The 9006-nt window shown below is 59.1% G+C and overlaps 2 non-coding genes across 2 annotated transcripts in view; both read right to left on the bottom strand.

Annotated features, from left to right (window-relative positions):
- The window catches only part of LOC142790425 (5.8S ribosomal RNA), a 153-nt gene extending 94 nt beyond the window's left edge, over nt 1-59 (bottom strand). Inside the window, exon 1 of the ribosomal RNA XR_012889515.1 lies at nt 1-59. This exon is cut by the window's left edge and continues 94 nt beyond it. This is a non-coding gene — a ribosomal RNA (5.8S ribosomal RNA).
- A 1719-nt stretch (nt 60-1778) lies between these two features.
- Nucleotides 1779-3593, bottom strand: LOC142790426 (small subunit ribosomal RNA). The gene has a single exon (XR_012889516.1). It is a non-coding gene; the product is annotated as a small subunit ribosomal RNA (ribosomal RNA).
- Between the last annotated feature and the right edge of the window lie 5413 nt (nt 3594-9006).

The raw sequence follows: 9006 nt of genomic DNA, 5'->3' as shown, positions 1-9006 counted from the left end.
CTCGCAGCTGGCTGCGTTCTTCATCGACCCGAGAACCGAGTGATCCACCGCTTAGAGTCGTGAAAAAGTGTTTGTTCAATTCCGTACAGTCAAAACCAAACGTTTCTGGCACTCGGCCAAACAGTGGCCAAGAAGGGCGCTTTTCAGCGCACGCTTGGACTCCAAAACTCTGCCGCGCCTTTTTCGGCTGCCGCAAATCGAGCAAACGGTGTGTTTCGGACGGCGTTTCGCTTTCGCTACTTGCGAGTGCTTTCGTGGTCCACCCCTCTATAAATACTCGGGAGGCGTCGAAGCCGGTTCTCCAAGCCGGACCCGTAGGTATCGTTGTGTGCTCGCTCTCATTGGCCCGCCTAACCAGAAAATGCCTGCGGTACACCCATTTGGATAAGAGTGCACGCAGATGCGGGCCTCGACGGCTACACATTTCCTCGGGCGGCCGCCTCCCGGCCTCCGTGGAGCGCGGGATGCACGGTCCCATCGACAAGCCTCTCCCGTTTTTACCGTGGCGTCGCGGTTCACCACGGCAGGCGGGTCGGTCTCCTCCGCATAAAAAGGGGGACCCCCGCTTTTTGTTCCACGAAATCGCACAAGCTTTTTTCGCATCCACGGTTTGCCACCGCACACCAAAATGCCGATCCGGCTGCCTACTTTAGCCAACAGGTGGAGCCAGGCGCGCCGTACTTGCGCGGCACTTCCCACGTCCACCGAAGTCGGTGCCAAGGACCACTTTCGGCGCCGGAGCCGCGTACGAGCCTACTCGAGGCGGAAGAACGAAGCCAGCAAGGGCCTGGCCGCAAGTGCGTTCAATTGTCGGGACGTCCAAGTCCCTCGTTCTTCCGTGCTTCCTCTTTCGGCAAGTCGTTGCGGCACCTTCCCAAAGCGCGCAGACCCGCTAATCGCGACGAGCGCGACGTGGCCGTGCCGCCTTTCCCTCGGCAGCAAGCAAAACGCCTGGCAACGTCGACGCTCCCCTAACCGCGATCTCGCACCGTGTTTCGTGTGGCGAATTCAAAAGCCGGCCGGCGCTGCTGCAACCATTACGGTCGGTACGCATACGCCGCGGAGGGCGGGACGGTCATCGGAGCGTGCGGTTCCTCCATCGAGTACTGCGCACCTCGGCCGTCGCATCGCCGTGCCATGACCGGCCGCGCGTCAACGCGAACCGGTGCCAGCGAGATCCCTCGCCTGCAAGAACCGACCGGCAGCCTCCGTCACCCGAGGACGCGGAGGCGCTTGCCGCGGACGGCGGGACGGTATGCACTGGTGCACAGCGGACCCGTCACATCGCCAGTTCCTTGACCGACCGCCGACGCTTGTGCCGTTCCTCTCGTACTTGGCAGTCGCCGCGCGATTGTCGGGTCTCGTTCTTGCACGCTCGAACGGTCGGGAGGGCACTCGGCTGGCGTTTCGGGAACGCGCAGCCTCGCCTTCTACCGACGTAACCACGACTCGCCGTTCGCGCTCCGCCGCTCCTGTTTACAGTACTAGGCGGTCCCGCAGCGGTCGGGTCGCGCATTTCGAGCGCTTCGAGCCACGGTGCAGTGGCGGGTCGAAAGCCGACCTATGAGTGCGTTGCGCCGTTTGTACCCGCGTCCGCCACCTGGCCGACCGTCCAAGGTCGCGGTGTTGGCGTCCGCTGGGCGCAACAATTTGTCACGGGGTGCCGCTCCACATTCAGGCAGCCCCGTGGGGAAAAGCCGACCCCGCGTCCAAACGGGGTCAGCGGCAGAAAGTGTCGGGCGCAGACGCAGCTGAGGCGCTCACCCTTCACAATCCGTTAATGATCCTTCCGCAGGTTCACCTACGGAAACCTTGTTACGACTTTTACTTCCTCTAAATGATCAAGTTTGGTCATCTTTCCAACAGACCGGCGCAACCGAAAGGCCGCGCCGGACATCGGTCCGAAGACCTCACTAAATCATTCAATCGGTAGTAGCGACGGGCGGTGTGTACAAAGGGCAGGGACGTAATCAACGCGAGCTTATGACTCGCGCTTACTGGGAATTCCTCGTTCAAGGGGAACAATTGCAAGCCCCTATCCCAATCACGAAAGAAGTTCCACGGGTTACCCAGTCTTTTCAGACAGGGATAAAGACACGCTGCTTCCTTCAGTGTAGCGCGCGTGCGGCCCCGGACATCTAAGGGCATCACAGACCTGTTATTGCTCTGTTTCGTGCGGCTAGGAGCCGCTTGTCCCTCTAAGAAGGTTGTAAGGTGCTGGGAACCCCGCACCTATTTAATAGGCTAGAGTCTCGTTCGTTATCGGAATTAACCAGACAAATCGCTCCACCAACTAAGAACGGCCATGCACCACCATCCACCGAATCAAGAAAGAGCTCTCAATCTGTCAATCCTCCCAGTGTCCGGGCCGGGTAAGTTTTCCCGTGTTGAGTCAAATTAAGCCGCAGGCTCCACTCCTGGTGGTGCCCTTCCGTCAATTCCTTTAAGTTTCAGCTTTGCAACCATACTTCCCCCGGAACCCAAATACTTTGGTTTCCCGGAAGCTGCCCGCCGAGTCATTTGAGTAACTCAGGCGGATCGCTGGTTGGCATCGTTTATGGTCAGAACTAGGGCGGTATCTGATCGCCTTCGAACCTCTGACTTTCGTTCTTGATCAATGAAAACATTCTTGGCAAATGCTTTCGCAGTAGTTCGTCTTGCGACGGTCCAAGAATTTCACCTCTAGCGCCGCAATACGAATGCCCCCGTCCGTCCCTCTTAATCATTACCTCGTATTCCAAAAACCAACAGAACAGAAACGAGGTCTTGTTCTATTATTCCATGCAAGTTTATTCAGGCGACTCGCCTGCGTTGAGCACTCTAATTTTTTCAAAGTAAAAGCACCGGCCATCTCGAGGCACACAATGAAGTGCACCAAGAAAGAACCGGCATGATGTTCAGTCCGAGCCGTCGCATCGGGTAGATGCACTACTCGTCTGGAACTGAGATCCAACTACGAGCTTTTTAACCGCAGCAGCTTTAGTATACGCTATTGGAGCTGGAATTACCGCGGCTGCTGGCACCAGACTTGCCCTCCAATTGATCCTCGTTAAAGGATTTAGAGTGTACTCATTTCAATTACGGGGCCTCAAAAGAGTCCCGTATTGTTATTTTTCGTCACTACCTCCCCGTGCCGGGAGTGGGTAATTTGCGCGCCTGCTGCCTTCCTTGGATGTGGTAGCCGTTTCTCAGGCTCCCTCTCCGGAATCGAACCCTGATTCTCCGTTACCCGTAACAACCATGGTAAGCAAGTAACCTACCATCGAAAGTTGATAAGGCAGACACTTGAAAGAAACGTCGCCGGCTCGTGGCCATGCGATCAGCACAAAGTTATCCAGAGTCACCACACAATACGGGCCGAAACCCGATCGATCTTGGTCTAATAAAAGCACCCGTTACCCAAAGGGCTCCAGGCTCACTGCATGTATTAGCTCTAGAATTGCCACAGTTATCCAAGTAGGAAGAAACGATCTAAGGAACCATAACTGATTTAATGAGCCATTCGCGGTTTCGCCTTATTTCGGCATGTACTTAGACATGCATGGCTTAATCTTTGAGACAAGCATATGATTACTGGCAGGATCAACCAGGTAATCGTTCGACTGCGCGTCCGTCCTCGCCTTCGGCGGGCCGGACGCAGTCTGTGTGCGGCGGAGGCCACCTTCAGGCGCCCCAACACGCTTATTTTGCACTCCGAGATGACGGCGTTCGAGCTCGCTACGGCACAACCTTCCCGAAAGACGAGTGGGAGCCGTGCGGCAAGAAGCACGTTCATGCTCGCTCTTTTTCGTTGCATCGACTCGGTCGCGCCGTGCGGGTTGCCCAAGCCCGCTGCACTGTCGGTGGACCGGCCGGAACTAGCAACGGAGCCGAGACTGCAAAGCCGCCAGACGACGGGTCACGCCCGCGTCTTCGGCGCTTTCGCATCTGAATCGCCCGAGGACGACACGGAACACACCTCGATATCGTGGTAAAACGGCACCGTCCGACAACCAGCCCCTAACGCATCAAGCGGATGAGGCTGCAGACGACTGCCGTGGATTCCCCTGGAGCAGACCCGAGGACACGCTTGACGAGGCCGAAGCCCGCCGCATATCAGACACCCGGTCGCTTTCGCGTACGCCGCTCACGAGAACCCCCACATAATAGCAGCGATAAGTACCCAGACCTCCTTGGGCACTAATACGAGCGTACTCGAGAAAATTTCACCGCGGGTGTGCCCCGAAACGTGTGGCACGTTGAGCGTGCCACAAGTCTACGTCGCTCTCAAACCCGCCGAGGTCGTAGAATTTGCGACCCTACTCACGAAATTCCCACCGAGGATACGGCCGCAAACGTACCGCACCTTGGGTAGGCCACGAGTTTGTGCAACACTACGCTGACGGCACAGCACCGAGGTCGTGCGCGCACGCACGGGAAAATTCCGCCGCGGTTTCTGCCGAAAACGTGAGGCACCACGACTCTCCGCAAGTTCGCGTCGACTGCGAAAGACCGAAGTCGTGAACGACGTGTCCGCTACTCGCCGCCGACACGCTGGACACCAAACGTACAACGACTCGACGGCGTCGTAGAGGCCCACGACGCGGTTTTCCTTAACGACGTCTCGGCGTGGCACCGACAGGTTAGAACGGCCGACCAACGTTCCCTGTCCGCCGTTCGGCTCAGTCGAAGGGCTCGGCGACTTCGGCAACGCTGCGAAGCCGCACGGTGACGCACGCCATGTCCCCATTTTTTTTTTTTTTCTTTCTGCGTCTGCCGGGGTGCCCCTATAATAGCAGCGATAAGCACCCAGACCGCCGTGGGTCGCTCGCCCCGGCTGACGTGGTTTTTCGTACTCCTGCGGCGGTCGCCGTCAAGCACGTCCAAATACGCTACTTTCGTGGGCGCATTCACGCTCTTTCGCTTCGCCGGAGTGCCAGCACTCACTCTGCCAAAAACGGCGAACATCCGAGCGGCGGTTCCCACTTTTGCGTCGGCGTCGCAAACCCCGCCCCGGCAGACGAGGTTTGCCGTACTCGTGCGACGGTGGCCGGCGGGCACGTCGAAAGACGCCGATATCGTGCGCGAATTGGCGCACCTTGGCTTCACCGGAGTGCCGCCACTGACTCCTCCAAAAACGGCGAAGATCCGAGCGGCGCTTCCCACTTTCGCATCGGCGTCCCGAACTCCGCCCCGGCTGACGCGGTTTACCGTACTCGTGCGACGGTCGCCGGCGAGCACGTGGAAAGACGCCGATATCGTGCCCGAATCGGCTCCGTTCGGCTTCGCCGGAGTGCCAGCACTGGCTCGGCGAAAGACGACGAACATCCGAGCGACGGTTCTCACTATTGCGTACGCGTCGCAAACCCCGCCCCGGCAGACGCACTTTGCCGTACTCGTGCGACGGTCGCCGGCGAGCACGTAGAAAGACGCCGATATCGTGCCGGAATCGGCCCCGTTTGGCTTCGCCGGAGTGCCAGCACTCACTCGGCCACAAACGGCGAACATCCGAGCGGCGGTTCCCACTTAGCCGTCGGCGTCCCGAACTCCGCCCCGGCAGACGCGGTTGCCGAGCTCGTGCGACTAGCGACCGCGAAGCCGTCTCGCGACGCCGCTTTCGTGCGCGGCTCCCACTGCGACCTGGGTCACCCGAGGTCGACGAGCAAGAAAGAATGTCGAAAAAAAATTTTTTTTTTTTTTGCGTCTGCCGGGGTGCCCCTATAATAGCAGCGATAAGCACCCAGACCGCCATGGGTCGCTCGCCCCGGCTGACGTGGTTTTTCGTTTTCCTGCGGTGGTCGTCGTCAAGCACGTCCAAACACGCCACTTTCGTGGGCGCATTCGCGCTCTTTCGCTTCGCCGGAGTGCCAGCACTCACTCTGCCAAAAACGGCGAACATCCTAGTGGCGGTTCCCACTTTTGCGTCGGCGTCGCCAACCCCGCCCCGGCATACGCGGTTTGCCGTACTCGTGCGGCGGTGGCCGGCGGGCACGTCGAAAGACACCGATATCGTGCGCGAGTCGATGCTTCTTGGTCTCGCAGGAGGGCCGCCACTCACTCCTGCAAAAACGGCGAAGATCCGAGCGGCGCTTCCCACTTTTTCGTCGGCATCGCAAACCTCGCCCCGGCAGACGCGCTTTGCCGTACTCGTGCGACGGTCGCCGGCGAGCACGTCGAAATACGCCGATATCGTGCCCGAATCGGCCCCGTTTCGCTTCGCCGGAGTGCCAGCACTCACTCGGCCAAAAACGGCGAACATCCGAGCAGCGGTACCCACTTAGCCGTCGGCATCCCGAACTCCGCGCCGGCTGACGCGGTTGCCGAGCTCGTGCGACTAGCGACCGCGAACGCGTCTCGCGACGCCGCTTTCGTGCGCGGCTCCCATTGCGACCTGGGTTACCCGAGCTCGACCAGCAAAAAAGAAGGTCGAAAAAAAATTTTTTTTTTCTGCGTCTGCCGGGGTGCCCCTATAATAGCAGCGATAAGCACCCAGACCGCCGTGGGTCGCTCGCCCCGGCTGACGTGGTTTTTCGTACTCCTGCAGCGGTCGCCGTCAAGCACGTCCAAATACGCCACTTTCGTGGGCGCTTTCGCGCTCTTTCGCGTCGCCGGTGTGCCAGCACTCACTCTGCCAAAAACGGCGAACATCCTAGTGGCGGTTCCCACTTTTGCGTCGGCGTCGCCAACCCCGCCCCGGCATACGCGGTTTGCCGTACTCGTGCGGCGGTGGCCGGCGGGCACGTCGAAAGACACCGATATCGTGCGCGAGTCGATGCTTCTTGGTCTCGCAGGAGGGCCGCCACTCACTCCTGCAAAAACGGCGAAGATCCGAGCGGCGCTTCCCACTTTTTCGTCGGCATCGCAAACCTCGCCCCGGCAGACGCGCTTTGCCGTACTCGTGCGACGGTCGCCGGCGAGCACGTCGAAATACGCCGATATCGTGCCCGAATCGGCCCCGTTTCGCTTCGCCGGAGTGCCAGCACTCACTCGGCCAAAAACGGCGAACATCCGAGCAGCGGTACCCACTTAGCCGTCGGCATCCCGAACTCCGCGCCGGCTGACGCGGTTGCCGAGCTCGTGCGACTAGCGACCGCGAACGCGTCTCGCGACGCCGCTTTCGTGCGCGGCTCCCATTGCGACCTGGGTTACCCGAGCTCGACCAGCAAAAAAGAAGGTCGAAAAAAAATTTTTTTTTTCTGCGTCTGCCGGGGTGCCCCTATAATAGCAGCGATAAGCACCCAGACCGCCGTGGGTCGCTCGCCCCGGCTGACGTGGTTTTTCGTACTCCTGCAGCGGTCGCCGTCAAGCACGTCCAAATACGCCACTTTCGTGGGCGCTTTCGCGCTCTTTCGCGTCGCCGGTGTGCCAGCACTCACTCTGCCAAAAACGGCCAACATCCGAGCGGCGGTTCCCACTTTTGCGTCGGCGTCGTAAACCCCGCCCCGGCAGACGCGGTTTGCCCTACTCGTTCGACGGTCGCCGGCGAGCGCGTCGAAAGACGCCGATATCGTGCGCTAATTGGCGCTCCTTGGCTTCTCCGGAGTGCCGCCACTCACTCCTCCAAAAACGGCGAAGATCCGAGCGGCGTTCTCCACTTTCGCATCGGCGTCCCGAACTCCGCCCGGGCTGACGCGGTTTACCGTACTCGTGCGACGGTCGCCGCCGGGCACGTCGAAAGACGCCGATATCGTGCCGTAATCGGCCCCGTTTGGCTTCGCCCGAGTGCCAGCACTCACTCGGCCAAAAACGGCGAACATCCGAGCAGCGTTTCCCACTTTCGCATCGGCGTCCCGAAGCCCGCCCCGGCAGACGCGGTTTGCCCTACTCGAGCGACGGTCGCCGGCGATCACGTCGAAAGGCGCCGAATTCGTGCACGAATCGATGCTTCTTGGTCTCGCAGGAGGGCCGCCACTCACTCCTGCAAAAACGGCGAAGATCCGAGTTGCGCTTCCCACTTTTTCGTCGGCGTCCCGAACTACGCCCCGGCTGACGCGGTTTACCGTACTCGTGCGACGGTCGCCGGCGGGCACTTCAAAATACGCCGATTTCGTGGGCGCATTCACGCTGTTTCGCTTCCCCGGAGTGCCAACACTCACTCTGCCGAAAGCGGCGATCATCCGAGCGGCGGTTCCCACTTTTGCGTCGGCTTCGCAAACGGCGCCCCGGCAGACGCGCTCGTGCGACGTACTCGTGCGACGGTCGCCGGCGAGCACGTCGAAAGACGCCGATATCGTGCTCGAATCGACCCCGTTTCGCTTCGCCGGAGTGCTGCCAGTCACGGCGCAGAAAACGGCGAACAAGTGTTTTTTTTTTTTTTTCCTAGAATTTGTGTTATAGAAGGCACATTTGATATCGGACGATAATTTTCAACTTTATCACGCGCACCGATTTTCGTGTAGAGGTTTGCAAGTTTATGGGAATTTCTCCACTTGGAATAATGCGATTTAGTAGTACTACGAGAACTTCATGGATGTACTCAAGGGTACGGGGCAAGTCAGTTACGTCAACACCTGCAGATTTTTTACACTTCAAACTGAAAATTGTTGGTTGTGAGTCCTCGTGTGATATTAAAGGCCGATTCGCTAACACATAGAACAAAGAAAGAAAGGAAGAAAAAACGCCCGCGCTCGCTCAAGAAACCTGGGTTCGCAACAAGTGGCAACAACAAGCAACCGAGCGAGTGCGCCAAAACCCGTGGCGGCCGAACAAACGCGAAGTCCCAACCGCGTCAGCCGGGGCGGCACGGGACAGGAAAAATCACTTCAGCCGGGGCGGCGGGGCACCGAATAAACCTCGTCACCTCGTCGCAGGATAAAAGAGGAAACAAAAAGTCTAAACAGCGTCTGCTGGAGCGAATGCGTAATAAAACAACAACAACAACAAAAAAAAAACACCCGCGCTCAAGAAGTCTGCAATCCTCACAAAAGGCGACTGTGACCGAGCAGCGTCAGCCGGGGCCGTGCGGAAACGGAAAAACCGCGACTACCGGGGCGTCGAGGCACCGAAAAATCCACTTCAGCCGCGGCG

Source organism: Rhipicephalus microplus, unplaced genomic scaffold, assembly GCF_043290135.1.
Source record: "Rhipicephalus microplus isolate Deutch F79 unplaced genomic scaffold, USDA_Rmic scaffold_99, whole genome shotgun sequence".
In the NCBI taxonomy this organism is placed as follows: domain Eukaryota; kingdom Metazoa; phylum Arthropoda; class Arachnida; order Ixodida; family Ixodidae; genus Rhipicephalus; species Rhipicephalus microplus.
This window is presented reverse-complemented; position numbering and strand designations above follow the sequence as displayed.